General features: G+C 39.1%; 1 protein-coding gene and 1 pseudogene across 7 annotated transcripts in view; one reads left to right on the plus strand and one right to left on the minus strand.

Moving 5' to 3' along the window:
* Nucleotides 1-26,751, minus strand: part of PLEKHA6 (pleckstrin homology domain containing A6) — a 220,861-nt gene that overhangs the window by 174,396 nt on the left and 19,714 nt on the right. The gene's annotated exons all lie outside the window — the stretch shown is intronic.
* On the plus strand, nt 11,959-12,585 carry LOC141511133 (NADH dehydrogenase [ubiquinone] iron-sulfur protein 8, mitochondrial pseudogene; annotated as a pseudogene).

Genomic DNA, 26,751 nt, shown 5'->3' on the forward strand with positions numbered 1-26,751 from the left:
ATTCCTGAGCACAGTCAAACTAGAATAACATGTAATTGAGAAAAGGCAGCTGGGTGACACAGAGGAGGATCTGAATTCAAATCTGACCTCAGACACTTAGTAATTAACTAGCTGTGTGACCTTGGGCAAGTCGTTTAACTCAATTACCTTGCAAAAAATATCATTGAGAAATATTTAATAAAAATATAATAAAACATAGATAACATTACATTTTATATTTTTTATATTTATGTATTTATTATATTTACATCTTAAAACTAAGACAATATGCAGCCCACAGGGAACCTTATAGATGAATTAGAATACCATATTTTTTTCAAAGATTTTATTTATTTTGAGTTTTACAATTTTCCCCTAATCTTGCTTCCTCTCTCCCCCTACTCCCCACAGAAGGCAATTTGCCAGTCTTTACATTGTTTCCCATGGTATACAGTGATCCAAATTGAATGTGATGAGAGAGGAATCATATCCTCAAGGAAGAAAAATAAAGTATAAGAGATAGCAAAATTACATAATAAGATAATGGCTTTTTTTCTAAGTTGAAGGTAATAGTCTTTGGTCTTTGTTCAAACTCCACAATTCTTTCTCTGGATACAGATGGTATTCTCTATCACAAATAGCCCAAAACTGTCCCTGATTGTTGCACAGATGAAATGAGCAAGTCCATCAAGGTTTATCATCACCCCCATGTTGCTCTTAGGGTGTACAGTGTTTCTCTGGTTCTGCTCATCTCACTCAGCATCAGTTCATGCAAATCCCTCCAGGCTTCCCTGAATTCTCATCCCTCCTGGTTTCTAATAGAACAATAGTGTTCCATGACATACATATACCAGTTTGTTAACACATTCCCTAATTGATGGACATTTACTTGATTTCCAATAGAATCCCATATTTCTATTGAGTTTAACACCACTACTTTATAAACATATTGAACTAGAGAAAGGGGGATATATCAGAGCACCTCTTGGGTTCATTTCTGGTTCTGGTCTGCAAATTATGAAAGCATCTTAATAACTGACATCTATATAATGCTTTCTACCCATTTTCTCAATTGATTTGTAGGAGAGCCCTATGAGAAAGGCAGGGTGGTATTTTTATCTCCATTTTACAGCTGAGAAAACTAAAAATCAGAGAGCTAAGATTTTTTTCCAAAGGTAATACAGAAATTCCCAGGGTTCAACCCACATCTCCTAACTCTAATTTCTGTACTCTTCCCAGAGAGAGAAGACTAAATGAACGGTACTAGCCACCTAAAGACACCTAAAGAGTATTTCATCCTTTAAGAGATGTATAAAGTAGAAGTCTCCTGGGCTTCACTATTAAGATCTGACTATTGCTAGTCCAGCCATGCTCTGATTAGCCTTAGTGCAAAGAATAGGACTGAAGGTATAATGGGAAGAAGGGATGGGGAGGAGACAAGAATCTGGAGCCTAAGGATCTAGGTTAAAATCTCTGCTACAATATGAGTTTGGACAAGGGATTGAGGTCTCCCTATTTCAGGGCCTGTTTCCTTATCTGCAAAATGAGCAAGTTGGATTCAATGATTTCTAGAGTCCTTTCTTACTTGAAGTTCTATTACTCATTTCCCTCCAAAGAAAAATCTCAGAAGCAAGGAATTATAGAAAGGGAAAATGCCTCCTGTTTCTAGAACTACAGCAGGCTTGATCTGGTGGGTCTCAGATCAAGGGCTGCCTGGGAAGGGTGCACTGAGATGTCCTTCATTCACCTTCCTCAAGTCCGGCCCTTAGCTCTCAGCCCAGTAAAAATTCCAGCATAGAACATTAGCAGTTCCACTGAAGGGAAAATTGAGGTCCAAATGCAGGAGATGGGCCAGAGACAGCCAATGAAGCCCAGTTTGCCTCCTCTATCTCCTCAGGGACCTGACAGCTACTATTTAGTTCAGATCTCCAGTGGGCAACCATGGAGGCATCCCCAGATTCACCTTTACAGAGATGGGTCCAGCATCATTGTAGAGAAGAAAGGAGGAGGGATGTGGGAGGATGAGTGAGAAACCAAATCATTCTTTAGGGCCAGTGACATGGATAGAGGAGAAAATACAATATCACCAAATCTCTTAGATTTTAACACACATTTCCCAGGCAGCTTGAGAAGGTCTGACAGACGGCCCTGCTGAGAGGATTTCCTCTCTGGCAGACAAGGAATGGGTAAGGATTCTGAACAAGTGTCTGAGCTCCAAAGGAAAAAGCAGAGTCACATTTGTTAACATTTTGGGGAATTTTGGTTTGTATTGGGAAGCAGGAGAAGCCAAAGTGAAAAATTGGGCTTACTATGGAGTTGCTAGGAGGTATAAGGCCTTCATTGGAAAATGAAGGGGTTGGTGAAAAGAGCTAGAGAACAGTAAATACATTACTTCAGAAGATTTGGACAAGAAGAAACTGCAGGGTCTAATAACCTAAAGAAGGTAGATTTTGGATAGATAGGACCCGAGTACAAATCTTTGTTTGATGTTAGATAAGTCACATCCCCTCACCATCAGCTATAAAAAAAATGAAGAGGTGGAGTTCTTGTAGCTCTAGCAAAATGAACTGACTACATTCTTTTTCTATTATTGACTCCTATATCACTAAAATGTAGAAGTTATATATTATGATTTAAACAACCAGTCCAGGCAGGGAAACTTTGGAGGGGGAAGGGGCCAGTAAATGAAATCAGCAACCCAAAAAGCTTTTGATCATGTCACACCCACTCCAAACATTTCTCTAGCTCCCCATTGCCCATACTCCTAAAACCTGATATACAAGTCTGCCAGGTTCATCTTAACTCCAATCTACCTTTCCAAACTTAATTTCTATTCCCCCCACTTCAGAAATTGTACTTAGCACTATCTTCTCAACTCCATGTTGAGTTCTAGACTCTATACCTTTAGCCAGATACCTTCTACTCCTGCCATCCTCACACCTGAAATGCTCTCCACCCTCCTTTCCATCTATCCAAATTCTAGCCATTTTTGAAGCTTCAGCTCAAATCCTATGTCATCCATTAAGACCTCTCTGATGGGGTGGCTAGGTGGCATAGTAGATAAAGCACCGGCCCTGGAGTCAGGAATACCTGGGTTCAAATCTGGTCTCAGACACTTAATAATTACCTAGCTGTGTGGCCTTGGGCAAGCCACTTAATCCCATTTGCCTTGCAAAAACCTAAAAAAAAAAAAAAAAAGACCTCTCTGATCACCCAAAATGATTTCTCTCTTCTCAGAAAAAAAAAAATTGAGATGGAGGTCTCCCTATGTTACCCAGCCTTCAAACAGTATCATTCACAAGCCTGATCTCACTGCTGATTGGCAGAGAATCTTTGGACCTGCTCAATTTTTGACCTGGGCAAGTTCACCTTTCCTTAAGTTGCCTGATAACCTCACCCATCCCCAGGGTTACCATATTGATTCTGTCCTTAGTGTGAAAAATAAATTAGCTTATTCTACTATAAATCAAAACTTGAAAGCCCAAGGGATCCACCTGTAACAGTCTACTCAATAGCAGAGATTACAGGGGTGTGCCACCCCAGCAAATGACATGAAGTTAGGAGAAAATAACCAACTCCCTAAATGACAGGATCAAGTAACAAAAGAATACCTGAAATGAGAAGCCAAACCTAATCTTTTGACACTGAAATAATAATAGCTATTATTATGCCTATTATGTGCAGGCATTGTGATAAAAGCTTTATAATTATTTGATTCTTATAACAACCCTGAAAGGTTGCTATTATCTCCATTTTACAGATAAGGAAACTGAGACAAATAAAGGTTAAGTAACTTGAATATCTGCATTAAGTATCTGAGGTCAGCCATTCCCCAATTGACAAATGGTCAAAGGATATGCAAAGGCAATTTACAGATGAGGAAATCAAAGTGATCCATAGTCATATGAAAAATTGCTCTATTAGAGAAATGCAAATTAAAGTATCTCTGAGATACCACCTCACACTTCTCAGGCTAGCCAATGTGACCAGAAAGGACAGTGATCAATGTTGGAAGGGATTTGGGAAATCTGGGACACTAATATATTGTTGGTGTAGCTGTGAACTCATCCAACCTTTCTGAAGAGCAATAAAAATGTCCATACCCTTTGATCCAGCAATACCACTACTGAGTCTGTACCCTGAAGAGATCATGAAAAAGGGTAAAAACACCACTTGTACAAAAATATTCATAGCAGCTCTGTGGTGGCAAAGAATTGGAAATTGAGTGAATGTCCATCATTGGGGAATAGCTGAACAAATTGTGGTATATGTATGTCATGGAACACTATTGTTCTATTAGAAACCAGGAGGAATGGGAATTCAGAGAATCCTGGAGGGATTTGCATGAACTGATGCTGAGTGAGATGAGCAGAACCAGAAGAGCATTGTACACCAGAACAGCAACATGGGAGTGATGATCAATCTTAATAGACTTTCTCATTCCATCCTTGCAACAATCAGGGACAATTTGGGGGTATCTCTGATGGAGAATACCATCTGTATCCAGAGAAAGAATTGTGGAGTTTGAACAAAGACCAAAGACTATTATCTTTAATTTTAAAAAAATATTATCTTATGTAATTTTGGTATCTCTTCTGTTTTATTTTTTTCTTAAGGATTTGATATTTCTCTCAACACATTCAACTTAGATCAATATATAGTATGGAAACAATGTGAAGACTAACAGACTTCCTTCTGTGTGGGGTTAGGGGAGGGAAGTAAGATTGGGGAAAAAATTGTAAAATTCCAAAATAAATTAATAATTTTTTTAAAAGAGTATCTGAGATCAGATTTGACTCATGTCTTCCTGACTCCAGAGCACTGGCTCTATCCATTACATCATCTAGCTGCCCTGATTTTTTTTTTAGGTTTTTTTTTTTTGCAGAGCAGGTGGGGTTGAGTGGCTTGCCCAGGGCCACACGGCTAGGTAGTTGTTGGGTGTCTGAGACCGGATTTGAACCCAGGTGCTCCTGACTCTAGGGCCGGTGCTTTATCCACTGCACCACCTAGCCGCCCCTGCCCTGATTTTTAAAAGGAAATTTTAATATGAGAAAATCAACACATAAGTATTAAGAACCTACTATGTGTCACTCACTGTGCTAGGCAAATTGAATCCCTACACACAAGGAGCTGGCATTCTAAATGTAAAGTCCAACTGTGTTCCATAAAATCAACTGTATGTGTTTATTTGAGAAAGACAAGAATATTTTAGGAGACTGCACTGGGTCAACAAGGGGACATTATGCCCAGAATAGCTTCACCAGACTTCATTAACAGGAATACAGATTCCAGAAAAACCAGTGTAAGAGTCCTGCCATTCCCATATCCTAGTCAGAGCACATCTAGAGCATTCCATACTATTCTAAATGCTACATTTGGAATAAAAGATTGTTTAGTTAGAGGGTGTCCAGAAAAGGGCAAGCAGGATGATGAGAGAATAGATTCATCATGGCAGAATTGGTTGAAGTAACTAGAGATGAAAAAGGTGAAATGATTACTGTCTTATTACACATGACTTTGAAATTTTAAAGTCACAGTATGAAGAATTGGATTTCTTAGCAAGAGGAACAATGGTAGAATTTGAAAGAAGGCAGATATTCAGCTCAACTTAGGAGGGAAACAATTAAAACTGTTCAAAAGCAAAGTGGACTTAACCCCATTGCCTTGCCAAAAACCTAAAAAAAAAAAAAAATCAAAGTGGGCTCCTTCAGGAAGCAGTAAGTTACCCATAATTTGTGTTTTCTTATTGTTTAGTTGTTTTTGAGTCATATTCAATTCTTTTAAATTTATTTATTTATTTTTAATTTTACAATTTCCCCCCCTAATCTTGAATCTCTCCCCCCACCCCCTATGGAAGGCAGTCTTTACATTGTTTCTATGGTATACATTGATCTAAGTTGAATGTGATGAGAGAAAAATCATATCCTTAAGGGGAAAAATATAGTATAAGAGATAGCAAAATTACATAATAAGATAACGGTTTTTTTAATTAAAGGTAACAGTCTAGTCTTTGTTCAAACTCCACAATTCTTTCTCTGGATACAGATTTTCTCCATTTCAGATATCCCAAAATTGTCCCTGATTGTTGCACTGATGGAATAAACAAGTCCATTAAGGTTGAACATCACCCCCCATGTTGCTGTTAGGGTGTACAATGTTCTGGTTCTGCTCATCTCCCACAGAATCAGTTCATGCAAATCATTCCAGACTTCCCTGAATTCCAATCCTTCCTGGTTTCTAATAGAACAGTAGTGTTCCATCACATACATATACCACAGTTTATTAAGCCATTCCTCAATTGATGGACACTCACTTGTACTAGGTTGAGTTAATATAGCTAATAATTTTAGCTAGCATATTTATATGGTGCCTACTATTTGCAACATTACAGCTATTGTCTCATTTAATCCTTACAACAACCCTGGGAGACAGGTGCAATTGTTATCTCCATTTTATAGTTTGAGGAAACTGAGGCAAATAGAGGTTAAATTACTTGCCACAGATAAAAGTATCTGAAACTAGATTTGAACTTAGGTTTTCCTGACTCCTGCCTCATCCTGCTCTTATTCTTTTATATTTAATATTCAGCACAGGTGAATGAAATAATTGCTTTTTGTATTTAAAATATTGGGATGCCAGGCCATTTTTTACAACCTCACTGGAAGCATTCTTGTTCTGGTAAGAGATAGGGTGACAGGGATGGTCAGTCAAACTCATTTTGTTTGCATATGACTTTACTTCCTTCTACTATGTCTTCAAATTTTGAAACCGTTTTATTCTATGTAACTTAATTATGAGAATCTGATGTGGTGAAATCTGGTAAAAGTGTTGTCCTTTAGAGATCAGAGTCAGATCTAAGCAACTGTGGACAACAGTTATGTCTATGATTGTGTTCCCATTCCCAGAGTTTATTTGTGAATAGGCAAGAGTATTTTGATGTCTGTGCTTATCCTGCATGAATTTGTCCTCTGTTAGTTTGTGAAAAAGAGTAAGATTTGTTGGATAATTCTCTCCATCAAGTTGTGCCTTGGCAAGTATCTGAAAAGTCTTTAATTTATGTAGCTTGAAGTGATAAGTTGCTCAGGAGCTACCATTCCCTTGCATCATCTGCATCTATCAATAAGTCAGGGCTCCTTAAAGATAATTTATCTGTAATGTCTAGTGGCAATGGCCCAGTTATTGTTATTATTTCAGTAAGGGTTGAACTAAATGGCCTCTGAAGTCTCTTTTCTTTCCAAGATTCTATGACTGTCTCTGATTCTGTGATCTGGAGATGTTTATCTTGAATAAAAGAAGATTTTGCTCCAAACTTGATAGCTGTCATCAAGTATATGAATGACTGTCTTGTGGCAGAAGAATTAGACCAGTTTCACTCAGCCCCAGAGGGCAGAACTAGAATCAGTAGGTGGACATTTCAGAGAAATAGATTTTGGCCTAACAAAAGGGAAAACTTCCTGACAAATACAGCTATCCAAAATAAATTAAATGGGTTCCCTGGGAGGGTCTGAGTTTTCTCCCACTAAAATGGAAAAACTGATATCCACTGGTCAGGTATGCTCAAGAGGAGATCTTGTCCAGGTATAAGCATGATGCCTTCATTCAGATTAGATGAGATGCCTCTGAAGTCTCTTCCAAATTTGAAAGTCGGGGACAGAGCCAAAATAGAGGCGAGACGATAGCATTTCCCCAGAACTCCTTCACCCCAAAACTCCAAAAGCCAGAAAACATTATGACTCTAGCCAAAATTTAGAGGGGCAGAACCCACAGAAAGACTGAGTGATACATTTTCCCAGTCCAAGATAACTTACAAGTTCCACGGGAAAGGTGTGTTTCACTAGGACTGGGGATTGGAAAAAAGCTGCAGCTGCAGTGCAGCCCAATCCAGCCCAGTCCAGCCCAGTGCAGCCCAGCCCAGCCCAGAGATCACCAGCAACAGCTTGAAGGGGCGGTGAGAGAACTCTGCTGCACCTGGGTGAGTGTGAAGAGAGGAGCACCAGCCACAGAATCTTCAGCGAGATCCAGAGAAAGCAGCCTGCAACCCCAGAGGCAGTAAGGGGTCAGGAAAGTCTGCAGAGATTTCTCTGCTCTCCTTCAGGGTTGGACTCTGTTGCTAGCCTACACTCAGATCCTGGTTGCAATTTGGGCTTCCATACTAAGTAGCCAGGCTTGATCCCTCCTTATAGCCCCAGGACAGAGGGAAGTGCTGTGGTCATCTACATATCAAAGTACAGGCAAGAGAGCATAAGACCTTGGAGGAATAAAGATCCCAGTGGAGTGTCCCCCCCCCCCCAAAAAAAACCCCAAAGCCTTGGAAGTGCTGTCTTGGGCTGAGGAAATGAATAAACAACAGAAAAAGAAGAATCTGACCATAGAGAATTAATTTAGTCCCATGGAAGATCAAAACACATACTCAGGCAGGTGGCTAGGTGGTGTAGTAGATAAAGCACCGGCCCTGGAGTCAGGGGTACCTGGATTCAAATCTAGTCTCAGACACTCAATAGTTACCTAGCTGTGTGGCCTTGGGCAAGCCACTTAACCCCATTTCCCTTACAAAAACCTAAAAAATAAAATGCTCATATGATGACAAAATTGAAGCTTCCACATCCAAAACCTCCAAGAGAATTAGAAAATGGGCTCAGACTATGGATAAGCTCAAAAAACAGACTTTGAAAGGCAATTAAGGGAGATGGAGGAAAAATTGGGAGAATAGAGAGAGATGCAGAAAAATCATGAAAACCAAATCAACAGCTTGAAAGATATAGCAAAATATACTGAAGAGAATAATATGTTAAAAACCAGTTTAGGCCTAATAGAAAAAGCAAAACAAAAAGGCAAATGAGGAGGAGAATGCCTTAAAAAACAGAATTGTCCAGCTGGAAAAGGAGATTAAAAAAGCTCTCTGAGGAAAATAACTCCTTCAAATGCAAAATGGAACTAAAGGAAGCTGATGACTTTGCAAGAAATCAGAAAGAAATAAAACTCTTCTAAAAAAGCCAAAAATTAGAAGAAAATGTGAAATATCTCATTGGAAAAACAACTGACCTTGGAAACAGATCCAGAAGAAATAATTTAAAAATTATTGGGCAGGGGTGGCTAGGTGGCACAGTGGATAGAGCACTGCCCTGGAGTCAGGAGTATCTGAGTTCAAATCTGGCTTCAGATACTTAATAATTACCTACCTATGTGGCCTTGGGCAAGCTACTTAACCATTGCCTTGCAAAAACCTAAAAAAACCAAATTACTGGGCTATCTGAAAGCCACAACCAGGAGAAGAGCCTAGACTTCATTTTTCAAGTAATAATACAGCAAAATTGCCCTGAGATCCTAGAAGCAGAGGGTAAACTAGAAATTGGGAGGATTCATCGGTCACCTCATGAAAGAGATCCCAAAACAAAAACTTCCAGGAATATTGTAGTCAAATTCCAAAACTCCCAAATCAAAGAGAAAATTCTAAAAGTTGCCAGAAATAAACAATTCAACTACTGAGGCTCCATAGTCAAGATTACACAAGATCTGGAAGCATCTACACTAAGGTCTCGTAGGGATTGGAATATGATATTTTGGAAGGCAAAAGATCTTGGTTTACAACCGAAAATCAACTACCCAGCAAAACTGAACATCCTCTTTCAGGGGAAAAGATGGTCTTTCAATGAAACAGGGGACTTTCAAACTTTCCTGTTGAAACAACCAGAGCTGAACAGAAAGTTTGATCTCTAAGTACATGACTCTGGTGAGCCATAGAGGGGGTGGAAGAGAAGGACTAACTATGAGGAACTTAATGATGTCGAACTGTTTGTATTCCTGCATCAGAAGAAAATATTGATAACTCATATGAACTTTTTCATTTATAAGAGCTGTTAGAAAGAGGAAGGAGTGGAATATAATGGTAAAATATAGTAAAAAGATGGAGTCAATGGATGATAAAGGAAAGTATTGGGAGAAAGGGAAAGGAGATGAAGAAGAAGCTAAGAAATTTCACACAAGATTCAAGAAAAAAGTTTTTCCAATTGAGTGGAAAGGGGGAAGGCAAGGGGGAATGAGTGAGCCTTCATTCTCATGAGAGATGGCTCAGAGAGGAAATAACATACACACTTAATAGGATGAGGAAATCTATCTTACCCTAGAGAAAAATGAGAAGAAAGGGATAGGATAAGGGGGAATGGGGAAAGGGAAGGGGGAATAGGTGATAGAAGAGAGGGAAGATTGAGGGAGAGGGTACTCAGATACAACACACTTTTGGACAGGGCCAGAATAAATGAGAGTGGGGAGGAATAGAGTGGAGGTACAGCTAGTAATTGCAACTGTGGGAAAAATATTGAAGCAACTTCTCTGGTGGACTTATGATAAAGAAAACAACTCACCCCAGAGACAGAGCCATTGGAATCTGAACACAGACTGAAGTACAACTTTTTTTCTCTCTCTATTCTTAAGGTTTCTCATCTTCTTGGGGGGGGGGTCTATGTTTACGCTTATGTTTACTCTTATAATACATTCAATTTACATTAATGTATAGGATGGAAGCAATGTAAAGACCATCTGACAGTCTTCTGGGGGGGAGGGGGGGAATTATAAAATTGAAAACCTTTCAAAGAATGATAGGTAGATACTACTATTGTATATAATTGGAAAACAAATAAAATGTTAGAAAAAATTTTTAAAAAAAGAAAGTACTGGGACAGCTAGGTGGTATAGTGGATAGAGCATCGGCTCTGAAGTCAGGAGGACCTGAGTTCAAATTTGACCTCAGACACTTAATAATTGCCTAGCTGTATGACCTTGGGCAAGTCACTTAAACCCTTGCCTAAAATAAAAGGAAAAGGAAAAAAAATAAAGTGACATTTCTAGTGAAGAAAAAAAACAAACAAACAAAAAAGGAAGTCCGTGAATTTCTTAGGCATTTATTGTCTTTACTTCTAACTTCAGAATATTGGCAATTATTAGACATCTTTTCATTTCTGAACCCCTATAAAACCTATGGTGTTTTAAAGTGAGAAAGAAACTTAGAGGTCATTTATTATGACCCCACTCCTATTTTCCAGTTATTTCCCCAAAATTTGTTGTAAGTGACCTCAGGGAAGGAATTTATTATATCTTATTTAGCTTTGTATTTCCCTAGAATTGTGCTCTACAATTAGTCTATGTCCATTAAATATTTACTTATGCATCAAAGTGAGAGAACAGAGGCATGAGAAGCACAATGATGGAGCCTTAAAAAAAATTGGTTTCCTTCTGTGACAGATATGAGGACATAAGAAAGCTGAAATGTAACTAGCAACTCTAATTCTCTGGTTTCAAAAAAGTTATATTCTAATCAACCTTTTAAGACAAATTTACTCGAGGGAAGTAACTCAAAGAGAGATCTTGGACCTTGGGACCCAAGGCAAAGTGGGAGGAGAGACTCAAAGGGAGATAGAAACCCAAATACAGAGGAGGCCACTACTAAGGAGTCAGCTACCAAGGGAAGGGAGCACAGTTGTACCCACAAAGAGTAGTTAATCTGTAATGGGACTATCAGTAGACAGGGAGGAAGTAGGATATGTGTTAGTGCTGCCAATATCATCTAAATTTTGACATCCTGAGGCAGTCTTGACTGCTCTACCCTAGTTGTGCCTCTAAGAAAAGGAAACAAGTCAGGTAGCAAAATACTTGAAGTCACTATTATTGCATACCAATTCTGTGGCTGGTAGCTCAGGTACATTCCATGATCATAGAGATAAAGGCAGGGGAAGGAGTCTGCTTCAAGTATCTGACAATGAAGAGAGGGAAGCTCTGCTTCAAGGGTCTCTTCTCAGGAACTATTGAACCTGAGCTTTTGGGCTTAAGAGAGGGGGTCTTCAAGCAATACCCAGTCCAAGTTATGTTTTGGGACCAATATAATATCAATGTAATCCAGTTTGACAGATATTAATTAAGAATTTAACTGTATATACCCCGGCTCGGAGGCTCAGCGGCGGCGGTGGGCGTGAGATCTCCCTCCAGATGGGCGCCCCCAACGCGGCTCTGCTGAGGGTCCTTTGCCGGCTGGCAGGCGCAGGACCTGCCAGTTGCCGAAGCCTGGCCCGAGGCCTCCACGGCAGCCCCTCCGCCGCCTCCTACAAGTATGTGAATATGAAGGAGCTAGCTCTCCATGGACCTGAAGTCCGTGACCGACCGAGCAGCCCAGACCCTTCTGTGGACAGAGCTCTTCCGAGGTTTGGGGATGACTCTGAGTTATCTGTTCCGAGAACCCGCCACCATCAACTATCCCTCTGAGAAGGGCCCTTTGAGCACGCCTTGAGGCGCTACCCATCGGGGGAAGAGCGGTGCATCGCCTGCAAACTCTGTGAGGCCGTCTGCCCAGCTCAGGCCATCACCATCGAGGCTGAGCCCAGAGGGGACGGCAGTCGGAGGACAGCGCGGTACGATATCGATATGACCAAGTGCATCTACTGTGGCTTCTGCCAGGAATCCTGTCCTGTGGATGCCATCGTGGAGGGCCCCAACTTTGAATTCTCCACTGAGACCCATGAGGAACTGCTCTACAACAAAGAGAAACTGCTCAATAACAGGGAAAAGTGGGAGGCCGAGATTGCCGCCAACATCCAGGCTGACTTCCTCTACCGGTGAAGCCGGGGCTTCCAGAACACTCCCTTCACCCCCAGTCCGGTCCTAGGGCAGCAGCCCTCCTGCCCGGGCCCCTGGAATAAAACTTAAAATGTGAAAAAAAAAAAAGAATTTAACTGTATACGGAAGGTATGCTCCTTAAGGACAGAAATTGTTTTTATCTTTCTTTGTATTCTCCAGAATTTAACACAGTGATTAGCATAGAGCAAGCCTCTTAATAAATGCTGAACCAACTGGGAACATTGCACTAAAGACAAGGGAGAGGGTGGATATGAAGTTTAGATCAAATATAGGCCCTATCCTTGGGGAGCTTCCAATCTAATTGTTGTTATTCTTTCTCAAAAAAAAAAAAAGACCATGACACCAGGGAAGGGATGCCATGACAAGCATGTGAAATGGATTTGAGTGAAGGGGGCTACATTAAGCCACCTCCTCTGGAGCCATCTGGGTGCAGTGACCAGATATGGATCAGGACACCCGAGACGGTCCTGGATTCAAGGCAATCAGGGTTATGTGACTTGCCCAAGGTCACTCAGCTAGTAAGTATCAAATACCTGAGGGCAGATTTGAACTCAGATCTTCCTGACTCCAGGACTGGTGCTTTATCCATTGCACCATCTAGCTGCCCTTCTAATCTGATAGGAAGATAAAAACATTAAATGGTATATGCATTAGAGGATTACAAAACAAAAGGTAATGAAATAATTTTCCCTTCCAGTGAGTGAAAATTATATGTTATTATATTATTATATGTTATTAGCACATTTGCTAAACTGGGCAGCTATATGACACAGTGAAAAAAGTACAGCCTTGAGTCAGTTATAGACCTGGCACAGTTCCTGACTTCAAATTTTGCCTCAAACACTTACTGGCTATGTGACCTTGGACAAGTCATTTAATCATGTGTGCCTCAGTTTCTTCATCTGTAAGATGAACTCAAGAAGGAAATGGCAAATTATTCCAGTAGTTCTTCCAAGAAAACCCCAAATGGAGTCACAAAGAGTCTGGTATAACTGAACAATGACAATAACTAAAGTGGATTTTTGGATGGACATTTTCCTGGAGGTAGGGCAGAGGACTCATCACCTATACATAGTCAGAACCCAAGAGTTGCAGCCTAATTCATATCATATAAATCCCTTGACACGAAGTCATCAAATTTTCACTTGAATACTTGGAGCAGCAAGAATCTCGGTCTCTATGACAATCCAGATTGTTACAAAGTTCTTTCTAACAGATTACATTGAAGGGAAATCTTCCTCATTGTACCTTCCATCCATCAGTCCCAGTACTTTCCCAGTCCATCATCCCTGTGATAGTCCTTCAGATGTTTAAAGATATTGGTCCTGAAGCCAAAACCTCAGGATGGAGAGCAATCCCATAGTCCCAGCATTTGGAGGGACAGCAAAGGCAGCTTGAAATACTACAAAGAACATTTGACTTTAAGGTCAAAAGATGAAGGTTCACATCCTACTCTTGTTCATGAGAAAGTTGCAACCTCTCAGTTTTCTCATCTTGTAAAATGAAGGAAGTTGGACTAGTAGCTTTAGATATATAACACTTCCATGTGGCAGGGACCTTTGTCTTCAACCCCACTTCTAACAAAGCTTAGTAAAGTTCAAGATATATAGACAATTACCAGAAATACATTGTACTCAAGCCATTTATGAATCAATAAGCAGTCAATTTTATTAATAAGCAAAATGTTAGCAATCCTTGAAAGAATCTACTAAATCATTAATAATAAGAGAAATGCAGATCAAAACATAGATGTTTCATCTCTGACCTAAAAATTTGATGAAGATGATAAAAGATATAAATAACCAATATTGGAAGGGTTGTAGAAAGGCAAGACATTAATGCAGTGTTGGAAGAGCTATGGATTGATGTGGATATCGATTCTGGAAAGCAATTTAGAATTATGCAAGAAAATGACTAAAGGGGCAGGACCAAGATGGCCAAGTGAAGGCAGGAAATCCTGGGATTTCTCGCCCAGACCACTATAAATAACTTTAAATAATGACTTTAATCAAATTCTAGAGTGGCAAAATCCACAGAAAGACTGAATGAAACAATTTTCCAGCCCAAGACAACTTGAAAGATTCACAGAAAGGGTCTGTTACACAGCACAGCTCAGGTTGTGCCAGAGCAAATTGGTCCCAGCCATCCAGGAATAGCTTGGGGTGCCTGAGTTTGTGGCAGTGGTGGGTGATTTCCAGACCACTCAGACCAAGGATTGTCAAGGAAAACATGAAAGGTCAGTGGGAAAACTCTGCCACTCCAGTGAGAGCGGAGCCCAGTCCAATGTAAGCCTCAACAAAGACCCAGTCTTGGGAATCAGGAGCAGGTCTGGGGAGGTACACAGCAGGAAGTCACCTGACAACTACTTCCAGAGCAATCAGCCCATGGATCGTAAAGGGGTCTGGGGAGACTGCAGAGGTCTCTATGCTGTCTCTGAGGACTCTGTGGCTTTGCCCATACTTAGATATAGGTTTCAATCTGGGACCCCAGTCTCAGGAAAAGGAGTTTTATAGTCATAGAGGAGCAGGAACCCTCCTCACAGTCCTAGGGCAGGGAGGAGTGCTTGTGGTCATTCATTAGCCAGAGCAAGGGCCAGGAGAGCAGTCATAGCCTCTCATAAGCCCTTGAAGGAATTAAAATCCCAGGAGTGGGGGTGTACCTGAAAATAGCTGAAAAAACCCTCAAAAACTTGGAACAGTGCATTCTCCACCCTGGAAGCAGAGTCCCACCTTAACAAAGAGTTAAAATCAAGTCATAGGCTGGGGAAATGAGCCAACAACAGATGAAAAAAAAATCCAACCTTAGACAATTACTTTGATCCTATGGGAGATCAAAATACACACTCAGAAGATAACAAAATCAAAGCTTCTATATCCAAAGCCTCCAAGAAAAATATGAATTGGTCTCAGGCTATGGAACAGCTCAAAAAATATTTTGAAATATCAAGTAAGTGAGGTAGAGGAAAAATTGGGAAGAGAAATGAGAGTGATAAACAGGAAAATCATAAAAACCAAGTCAACAGCTTAATAAAGGAGATATAAAAAAATAATGATGAAAAAAAACATCTTGGGTCAGCTAGGTGGCACAGTGTATAGAGAGAGCCAGCCCTGAGTTCAAATATGGCCTTAGACACTTAATAATTACTTTACTGTGTGACCTTGGGCAAGTCACTTAACCCCATTGCCTTGGGAAAAAAAGAAAGAAAATAACATCTTAAAAACCAGCCTAGGGTGGCTAGGTAACTAGTGGATAAAGCACTGGCCCTGGAGTCAGGAGTACCTGGGTTCAACTCCAGTCTCAGACACTTAATAATTACCTAGCTGTATGGCCTTGGGCAAACCACTTAACCCCATTTGCCTTGCCAAAACTTAAAAAAAAAGTATAAGTCAAATGGAAAAAGCAGTCTAAAAGGCTAATGAAGAGAATAAAACTTTAAATTGTGGAATTGGACAGATGGAAAGAGAGATATAAAAGATCTCTGAGGAAAATAATTCCTTAAAATGTAGAATGGAACTAACGGAAACTGATAACTTTGTGAGAAATCAAGAAACAATGAAACAAAATCAAAAGAATAAAAAACTAGAAAAAATGTGAAATATCTCATTGGAAAAACAACTGATCTAAAAAACAGATCCAGAAGAGATCATTTAAAATTATTGAACTACCTGAAAATTATGACTAAAAAAGACCCTAGATTCATTTTTCAATAAATAATCCAGGAAAACTGCCCTGATATCCTAGAAGCAGGGATTAAAATAGAAATTGAGGGTATCTATCAAATACTACCTAAAAGAGATCCCAAAATGAAAACTGCCAAGAATATTAAAACCAAATTCCAGAAACCCCAAGTTGTGGAGCTATAGTCAGAACAACACAAGTTTTAACAGTTTCTACATTAAGGGCTCATAGGGCTTGAAACATGATATTCTGGAAGGCAAAAGAGCTTGAATTACAATCAGGAATCAACTACCCCAGCAAAACTGAACATCCTCTTTCAGGGAAGAAGATGAACATTCAATGAAATAGGGGAATTTCAGACTTTCCTGTTGAAATGACCAGAGCTAAACAGGAAGTTTGATCCTCAAGAACAGGACTCAGGTGAAGCATAGAGAAGGTGAATGGGAAGGGCAAATTATGAGGGATTTAATGATGTTGAACTGCCTGCATTGCCACATAGGAAGATGATACTGATAATTCATATGAGCCTTCTCATTAGAGCAGTTAGAAGGTACACGTATAGATGAAACACAGGAGGGAGTTGAATTTGAAGGCATAATATATTAAAAAGATGGAGTTGATGGGTGAGAAAGGAATGTTTTGGGAGAAAGGGCTAAATTATTTTACATAAAAGAGGCAAGAAAATGGAACGGAAGGGGAGGAAAGTAAGGGGGAGTTAGTGAGACTTCATGTGGCTCAGAGAGGAAATAACATACCTATTCAATTAGGTATGGAAATCTATCTTACCCTAGAGGAAAAAAGGAGAGGAAAGGGAGAGGGGAGGGGAGGGGGAAGTGTAGCTGATAGAAGAGAGGGAAGATCATGGGAGAGGGTAGTCAGATACAATACACTTTTGAGGAGGGACAAGGTGAAAGGAGAAAGAATAGAATAAATTGGGGTGTGGGGGAATAGGATGGTGGAAAATACAGTTAGTAATAGCAACTGTAATAAAAAATACTGAAATAATTTCTCTGATGGACTTAGGATAAAGAATGTTGTTATCCATCCCAAAGACAGAGATGATGGTGTCTGAATAGACTAAAGCACATTTTTTTTCCTCGCACTTTATTTTTCTTGAGGTTTCTCTTTCTGTATGGGGGGATTATGCTTATTTTTACAACATGACTATTGTACAGATGTGAAAAAACAGAAAAACAAATAAAAGAAAGTATCTAAAATGCCCATGCCATTTGAAACAGAGATTTCTACTGCTAAGTAAGTCAATGACTAAAAGACTCCATTAAACCAAAACATTCATTTTTGTCATTGTTTAATCAAGTTCATTTCTTTGTGTCTCTATTTGATATTTTCTTGGCAAAGATACTGGAGTGGTTTGCCATATCTTTCTCTAGCTCATTTTACAGAAAGAGAATAGAGGCAAACAGGGTGAAGTAACTTGCTTAGGGTCACACAGGTAGTAAGGGTCTGAGGTCCATCTGAATTCACTTCTGGACCCCAAGACCAGAGCTTTACCTACTGTGCCTCCTAGCTGCCTTCCAAAAATACCACAGTAAATAAATTGTCTAGTAAAACATACAAAAATTGATATGGGATGTAATATTGGAAATATTGATAGTAACATATTTTGTAGTAACAAAGAACTGGAAACAAAGTACAAGTGTATCAGTTGAGGAAATGGTTAAATATATGTGTGATACAAGAATGTAAAGGAATATTATGGTGCTGTAAGAAAATGACAAATATGTTAAATACAGAGAAGCATAGGAAGAATTATATGAACTAATTTAAAGTGAAATAAGAAAACAGCAAAACATGTGATATTATCTCTTGAATTTGTTCCTACCTCTTTAAGTACACCATCTCCTTTGCTATATCATCTTTATCATCTTTAACCTTACCTTCTTTACTTATTCTCTCCCTCTCCCTCCCTCTTCTCTCTCTCTTTCTCTTTATTTTCTTTCTCCCTCCCTCTCTCTCTTTCCATTTCTCTCTGTAACCTCATCAACTCTTATATATTTATTATCTCTATGTACCTAACTCATAGAGTTATATATCCAGTCCCAGTCTCTTCCCTGAACTTTGTTCCTGCATTACAAATTGACTATTGGGGGGTGCAGGGAAGAGGGTGGAAACCTGCTAGCAGGTTTGGATGGAGCACTGGCCCTGGGGTTGGGAGAATCTGACCTCATATGCTTGGCACTTACTTACATTGGGTAAGTCACTTAACCCTGATTGCCTCACATTCAAGGCCATCTCAGTCATCCTGATTCATATCTAGTCACTGGACCCAGATGACTCTGGAGGAGAAAGGGAGACTGGTGACTTAACATAGCCTCCCTCTCACTCAAATCTAGTTAACATGCTTGTCATAGCATCACCTCCCTGATGTCGGGGTCTCCTTCCAGAATGGAAGAAACATCATCATCATCATCATCATCATCACTTTGATTATAAATGTACATGTGGCCTCTTGATTAGCTTATTTTCTTGCAATTAAAGTTTATTTAATTCTTTGTTTTAAAAAAACAGCAAAACAACATATGGAATGACTACAATGATATAAATTGAAAGAATAAAAAAATTGAAATTGAATGCTGCAAAATTATTTACCAAGTTTAATCTCAAAGAAGAGATGAAAGAAAGTGCTTCCCTCCCTTCCCCATAGGTCTCCCCTTATATAGAGAGGTAACAGAATATTGGGTATAGAAGGTTGCACATAATGTCAATTTTTTTTGGATATGTTAGTTTTGCTGAACTGGGGTTAGAGAATTGGGAGGAATATATTAGAAAATGAGGCAATGTAAAAAGAAATTATATTGATAAATTTTATTTTAAAAAGTGATCCATAATTTTAAAAAAGAGAACCACAACTTTTTATTTTTTTAATTATGCTTAGGAGACATCAGTCCACACAGAAGAAGGTACAAAAGAAATAAGGAAGAAAAGAAAGAATAAAACTCTAGATGTTTGGCATCTGCTTTGGTTTGTTTCCAAAGAAAGTTCTAGAAGAATAACATAAAACATATGACAGCAGAAGAGAGCTAACCACAAAAATCAAATCTGTAAGACGTGGGACTCTTGTAGAGTCAAATCAAAAGTATCCCCAACCATCATTAATAGGTGAACAATGGATAAAACCACTAAATTTCAAATGAATTCCTCAGAATCATACACAAATAATTAGAGCTGGAAAGGATCTTGAAGATTATCCAGACCACCTTCTTTCTTTTAAAAGATGAGGAAATTAAGGTTTAGGCAGCTTGCTCATTTGTGATCTAACTACTGTAAATAGCCTGTCCAATATGTTGGCATATCCAGTTTTTTGAAGATAATGCCTCTAAGGTTTCTATCAGTGCTTTGGTTACCCATTTGAGAAACAACATAGGGTTCCAACCGGGGCCTGATTGAAATCAATTCAAAAAAAATTTTTAAACTGTTCTTCTGAACTTCAAAACTACAGAAAGAAAAAACATTTCCATAAGCAAAGAAAAAAGAGAATATCATGTTAAACTACAAATCTCTATAACACAGCTTGCTTTTAAATAAATATTATAAATTGAACATATTGCCTTCAAAGCTTTTCTATGTTTTCTTATGAATTTTCTTCTGGGCATTTTTAAAAGGCTTCCATGACCTCCTTTTCTTTCTTCCCTTTTTTTTCCTGTTATCACTATCCCTAGCTCTGTCTTTCTTCCAAATAAAAAAAGAAAAACAGAGCAAAAAAAGATAAGCAAAGTCTAGCAAAACAAACCCACACATCTGTCACGTACAAAAATGGTCATCTCATTCTGTACCATCTGTTAGAAGGTATATAGCATTCTGCATCAATTATCCTCAGGAATCCTCTGGTTGGTCATTGCATAAATGGGAATTCCTAAGTCTTATAAAGCTGTTTTTTCTTTATATTGCTTTTGTTATTGTGAAAATTGTTTTCCTAATCCTGCTTACTTCACTCTGCATCTGGTCATAAAAGTTTCCCCAGGTTTCTCTGTGACTGGGCTCTGTCCTTTCTTAAAACCCAATAGTATTTCATGTATCATAATTTATTCACTCATTCTCAAATTGATAAGTAACCCATTTCCTAGTTTTTACTACAACAAAGAGCTGTTATAGATATTTATGAATATATGAGTCCTTTCTTTGATCTCTTTGGAATATAGGTTTAATAGTAGTGTTGACTGTTAAAAAAGGCATATGTAGTTTAGTAAGTATGGGCATAGTTCCAAATTGCTTTCCAGAATGGCCAATTCTTAGCTTCATCAACATGCATCTGCTTTCCTGAAGCCTTCCAACATTTGTCTATTTTTTGTCACCTTTGCCAATCTAGAGTATGAGATAAAAATCCCAAATTGCTTTATTTGCATATCTTTAATAGTGAGTGATGTGGGGTAATTTATCAGATGGCTAATGATAACTTAAACCTCTTTCTTTAAAAATTGCCTGTTCACATTTTTGGTCATTTATTGATCAGTATAAGGCTATCACCTGTATATTTGGATCAGTTCCTTATAGATTCTAGATATGGGACCTTTATCAGAGAAATTTTTAGTAAGATTTTGTTCCATCTAATTGTTTCCTAATTTTAACTACATATATTTTTATTTAGGAAAAACTTTTTCAATTTTACATAATCAAAATCACCCATTTTCTCTTCTGGAATTCGAACTACCCTTTGCACGTTCTTCCTTGCTTCTCTACTGTATTTATGAAGTTATGTATCCTTTTGGAGTTTATGGTAGCATATGGTATAAGTTCTTCACTTCAATTTAATTTTTTCTAGACTGCTTTCAATTTTTCCAGTTTTTATCAGATGGAGTATCTTTACCATTGAGGTGGCTGATAGTGAAATGAATAGAATGTTGAGCTTGGAATCAGGAAGATGAATTCAAAAATGACCTGAGACACTTATTAACTGTGACACCTAGGTAAGTCAATTAACCTCTGCTTGCCTCCATTCCTCAGAATGTAAAGTAAGAATAATACTTATATCTGTCTCCCAGGATTGTTGTAAGGATCAAATTAAAATAATATCATAAAAAGTACTATAGTAGACACTATATAAAAATTTATTCCTTTCTCCCTAAGCTGAGTCTTGAAGAAAGCTAGGTAGCCTACCATTCCCAGAGGAGTGAATGTGTCTCACCCATCCAGGTACATACTCTAAAGGTACTGCTGCTTGCAGTCAAAGGAAGATAATGGGATGGAAAATACTAAGAGAAAGAATTCAAGAGATGCAGAGAGCAAAGGACAGCCAAATGAGAAGATGAGGGTGAGAGACTTGTAAATGTTCTTGAGAGAGCAAGAAAGAACTCTGAGCTGGGTGACTTCCTCTCCTTAAGAAGCAGAGCAAGAATCCGGAAGTTAGGTGGGACTTGCTGGGGGTGGAGGAGGTACCCAGGGTCAAGTTGGTATGACAGACAGATGGCACCTGGCAAAGAGCTTCTCCTTCCAGCTTTGAGAGGGGCAGCCATTGCCCAAACTTGAACCTCTAGTGATCAGGGGTATGAATCTGTGAGGAGTGGTCCTACCACCCACTTCCTCTATCTCTGTTTAATTTAAGGAACTATGGAAGGGAAGGGAATTCCCTGGGTAAAAAATGGACTAGCTCCACAGGTAAAGACCTTCCTTGGGTTAAAGAGGAAGGATACAGGTTAGACCAAAGAAAGAATTTTGTCTCCCAGGAACAGCATAGGTAAGGGATAGAGCAGGTAGGGTCTCCTTCCCTGGAGATTTTTCAGCACAGGAAAGAACGTCATTATTTGTGGGTCGTGCTAAGAGCAGTTCTGCCCACCTAGGCTTAGAAGGGGCCACCAATCTATCAGTCACCGAAGAACGGGCAAGGATGCTTCAAGGCATCCTTTGGTGCCCTCTTGTGGTGTAGATTTGTATAGACAGTGGAAATGACTGACCCCTTTCAACAAAGATGCTAGGGTTTAAAAACCAGAAAGGATAATGAAAAATGAAGAAAACAGAACTCAAAAAGGATAATTGGACCAAGATTTGGGGGGCTCTGATTTCTTCATTTGCATTATCCCTTCTGAACCAAGGTTGTATGGCTAACAAATAATAAAACAGGGATTCCAACCCAAATCTTTTATAGCATTTTCTGCTTTTCTCCAGATAGTCATAGGATGCTTAGAATTCATCTAGTCCCATTCCTTCAATTTACAGATGGTGAAACTGAGAAGATCAAAGAAAAATTACTTGCCAAGGTTAAACAAGTAGTGAGTGGCAGAGCTGGGACTCCAGTATTCTAGAGAAATTGCATTTCAGGCACTCTACCTTATAGAAAGGCAGAAAGGTGGGAATATTAAGTACAGGCATAGGTGGGCTGGAGCTGACTCAAAATAGCTCTTCAGACCATAATTAAATTTTCATCATGAGCAACTACACCTTGAAAATTGACAAACCTAAAAATCAGGGCTTGATTAATTGTTTTGTTGATGATAAAAGGCTTCAAAAAGTAATGGAGAAAAATTTAACAATGGAGATTAAACTTAAAAGATTGTCCTGTCTATTTTTTTCTTTTTTGGAGAGCCAATTATTAAACATTTACCAGCACACCCCTGGATACAGGAACCAACTAGAATGTCAGTTTGGTTGGAACAATCGAGTGCATAGAAAGTAATATGCAATAATCCTGCAGAGGTAAATTTGAGTCAGATTGTAAAATGCCAGGCTGTTTATATTCTAGAGCCTGTAGGGAGTCATTAATTCTTGAGCAGGGGAGCAACAGTTTGTCCTGTGCTTTTGGAATATCAGCATGGCAGTTGTATAAGAAGATGGATTGGAGAGGGGAAAGGATTAAAGCAGGAGACCCAATCTAGCCTAGGACATGATGGGTGATTTACAAATGTTTATTGATTGTAGGCTATGCAATAAAGTGGTTTCATCATGTTTGAAGATGTTCCTCATTGTCCATAGGGTAAAATTCATATTCCTCAGACTAACAGTCAAGACCTCCTCTATTTCACCCTAACCTTTCTTATCTCTCACTGCTCCCTCCATATGCATCTGCTCTATCAACTAAGCTAGTCAGCTTTTACTGGTCTTGAAATATGCCTTGGAGCTGCCAACTCCACATCTTGGTTCACACCCTTCCTATTGACTAAAATGCTTCTCACCTCTTGAATTCAATTCAACAAATGCCATTATTATACACCTACAGTGAACCAAGTGCTATGGGAGGTATTGGGACAGGACTGAACTGGAAGAGCCCTGCCCTTAAGGAGATCACACTCCACTGAGGAAATACAAGAGGAACACCGGATTAGTCAAGTCAATGACTTAAGTGAGACTTATTAACTTCCAGATAGGGAGAAGCACCCATGACTATGAGAGCCTGTTCTCTTTGTTCTGCTTTCTCTCCCTTCCATGTATTTACACAAGGGTATCTCTCCTTGTCTAAATCTTTGCCTTCATCCTTCTAGACCCAGCAGAGGTAGCACCTCCTCCAGAATGTCTTCCTCACTCCCTCCCATTCCCTGCCCTTCCTCATTTTTCCTGTTCTCTCTCATATTTTCACTTTGGATCTCTCTTTTACTCCAAAATGTTCTACTTTTTATTATGCTTATCTGTGTACATGTCTCATTTTTCCCCTGGTAGAATGTATGCTTCTTGAGGGCAGGGAATATGTAATTTTTTTTCATCTTTGTAGAAAGTCATGCCTGGATGAACAAATTGTGGTATATGAATGTGATTGAATACTATTATTCTATAAGAAATCATGGTGGGGGGCAGCTAGGTGGTACAGTAGATAGAACACTGGTCCTGGAATCAGGAGGACCTGAGTTCAAATTCAGCCTCAGACATTTAGTAACTGCCTAGCTATGTGACCTTGAGCAAGTCACTTAACTCCATTGCCTTGCTAAAAAAAAAAAAGAAATTATGAGGGATGGGCCTTCAGAAAAACCTCAAAAGATTTATATGAACTGATGTTGAGTGAAGTAAGCAGAACCAGAAGAACAGTATACACATTAACAGCAACATTGGGTGATGATCAACTATGATGGACTTGTTCATTTCAGCAGCACAATAATCAGAGATAATTCTAAAAGACTTGTGATGGAAAATACCATCCATGTCTCCATGTTTTTTCCTTCTCTGGTCCAGAATGCATCCTGGGATGAGAGAAGGAACTGTGGAGTTTAAACAAAAACTTACTATCTTCAATTCATAAAGTTGTCACATATTATTCTTTTTAATCTCCATTGTTTTTTCTCCATTTTGATTTGATTCTTCTCTCACAACATAACTAACATGGATCTATGCTTAGCATGATTATACATATATCACCTATGTTGGATGGCTTTTTGCCAAGGGGAGAAGGAAGGGAAGGAGGAAGAAAAATGTAAAACTCAAGACCATGCAAAAAATGATTGTTGAAAACTACTGTTCCATGTAGTTGGAAAAATAAATAAATAAATAAAGTATTTAATTTAAAACAAAAAGAAAGTCATGCCTGGGTTGTGCTTCCAAAGAAATCAGGGCTTTTAAGAGATAAAGGTAAAAAGGAAGTGCATTTCAGGCATTGAAGAATGGAGGTGAGAAATAAGAATGTATAGGGAAACCCAAAAGTCTAACATCTCTCTGAACTTTATTAATCTTTATGGTCAAACTCAAATCTTCCCCCAGGACTCCCAAATTTCTTAGAATCACAGAATGTCAGGGTTAGAATGGACCTTATGGATTATCTAATACAAGAGTCCCATTTTACAGAACAGGAAACTGAGACCTGGGGAATTCAGCTCTCTGCCCTTCCACATAGTTTCCTTCAGTTTGTATTTATCATTAATTATCTTTTCATAGGTCATATTTTTAAGTTCAAAGACCAATTGTAACTCCAAAAGGGAACAGATAATATCAACCTCCCCCAGATGAGTAGATGCCCCCACCATGAATAATGCTGGCCCCTATAGGCATGGCCATCCCAGCAGCCTGTTAGTGTTGTATTGCCTATAGGGACTAAATTGTACCTTTGGGATTTAAATCAGGATGCAGCCTGGATGGGAGAAGGAAAAACAGGGAGAGTAGATCTGGTTTCAGAACTGATTGGGGTGGGGAAGGGTTGAAGGAGGGAATGGAGAAGAAAGAGTACATGATAAAGCTGATGAAAAAATAGTGGAAGTGATGGCCGGAGTAGAGTGAAGTTCAAGTTTGGTGATTGGCACTTTCTTGAAATTTAATCTAGGAGAAGCAAACACCAATCAGGACAACAATTCCTCCAGAGCAATAAGATGATTGGTAATAGAAAGTGAGTAGAGTTTATTTCCTATAGTGGTGTATTTCATAGAGAAAAACCCTTGGCATGGATGGACTGAAATGGAAGACAATTGAGGTAAGGAAATAAATAGATGATTCTTGTCACATCCAGGTGAAAAGAAATGAGGTTCCTCAGCAAGCTGACAGGTTGTATGAATAGAGAGAAGAGGGATGTGGGAAAGAGATTAAAAGAATGAGATGATCAGAATGAGATTATAAAGAATTACAAATCTTGGCAACTGATTGAATATGTGGGGAGAGAAGAAAAAGGGAAGAGAGAGAGAAGAGGGAGAGAAAGGGGGTAAGGGGAAGAGAGAGAGGGAGGAAGGGAGAGAGAGGGAAGGAGGAAAGGAGGGAGGGAAGGAGGGAGAGGGAGAGAGAGAGAGAGAGAGAGACAGAGAGAGAGAGAGAGAGACAGAGACAGAGACAGAGAGAGACAGAGAGAGAGAGAGAGACAGAGACTCAGGAAAAGGGAAAAGGGAAAAAGATAGTATAGGCATGTTGAGTTTGAGGTGTCTATGGGACATCATGAACCAACAGGTACTTAGATGGTGTAGTGGATAGAGCAATGGCCTTAGTCAGGACAGGAGTTCAAATCCAGTCTCAGACACTTGACTCTTACTAGCTGTATGACCTTGGGCAAGTCACTTAATCCTGATTGCCTCTCATCCAGGACCATTTCCAGTCATCCTGACTCAGAACTGGCCATTGGACCCAAATGGCACTGGAGGAGAAAGTGAAGTACAGTCCAAATTTATCCAAATTCAATTCCCCTGCTTGTCATGGTGTCACCTCCCTGATGTTCTGGTCTTCTTTGCAAATGAATGATAAACATTACATAGAACTAGAACTCAGAAGAGAGATTACAATTGGAATCATCTTCATAATAATATACAAGGGAGGAGGTTCTGCCTCCCATACACCTATGCACCCAAAATAATGTAATCAGGAAGGTTCTGATATGAAGATGGAATCAATCAATCAAAAGTAAACTAGGTATAAGTGTGAATAATTCATTTAGTCAGTTTGAAAGGATCCTGGGATTTGGGGTGATTGGATTAAAACAGATAACCTCATACTGGAAGCATCTTTTGTCTAAGAACATATCTGAGTCTGTGTTAACATGGTAAGTCAATTAGGAAGCAGATATCCCAGCATCAGATCAGTTGAGTGATGTGTAAACCTCTAGGGAAGGAGGAAAGGTGCTGT

Source organism: Macrotis lagotis, chromosome 2, assembly GCF_037893015.1.
Source record: "Macrotis lagotis isolate mMagLag1 chromosome 2, bilby.v1.9.chrom.fasta, whole genome shotgun sequence".
In the NCBI taxonomy this organism is placed as follows: domain Eukaryota; kingdom Metazoa; phylum Chordata; class Mammalia; order Peramelemorphia; family Peramelidae; genus Macrotis; species Macrotis lagotis.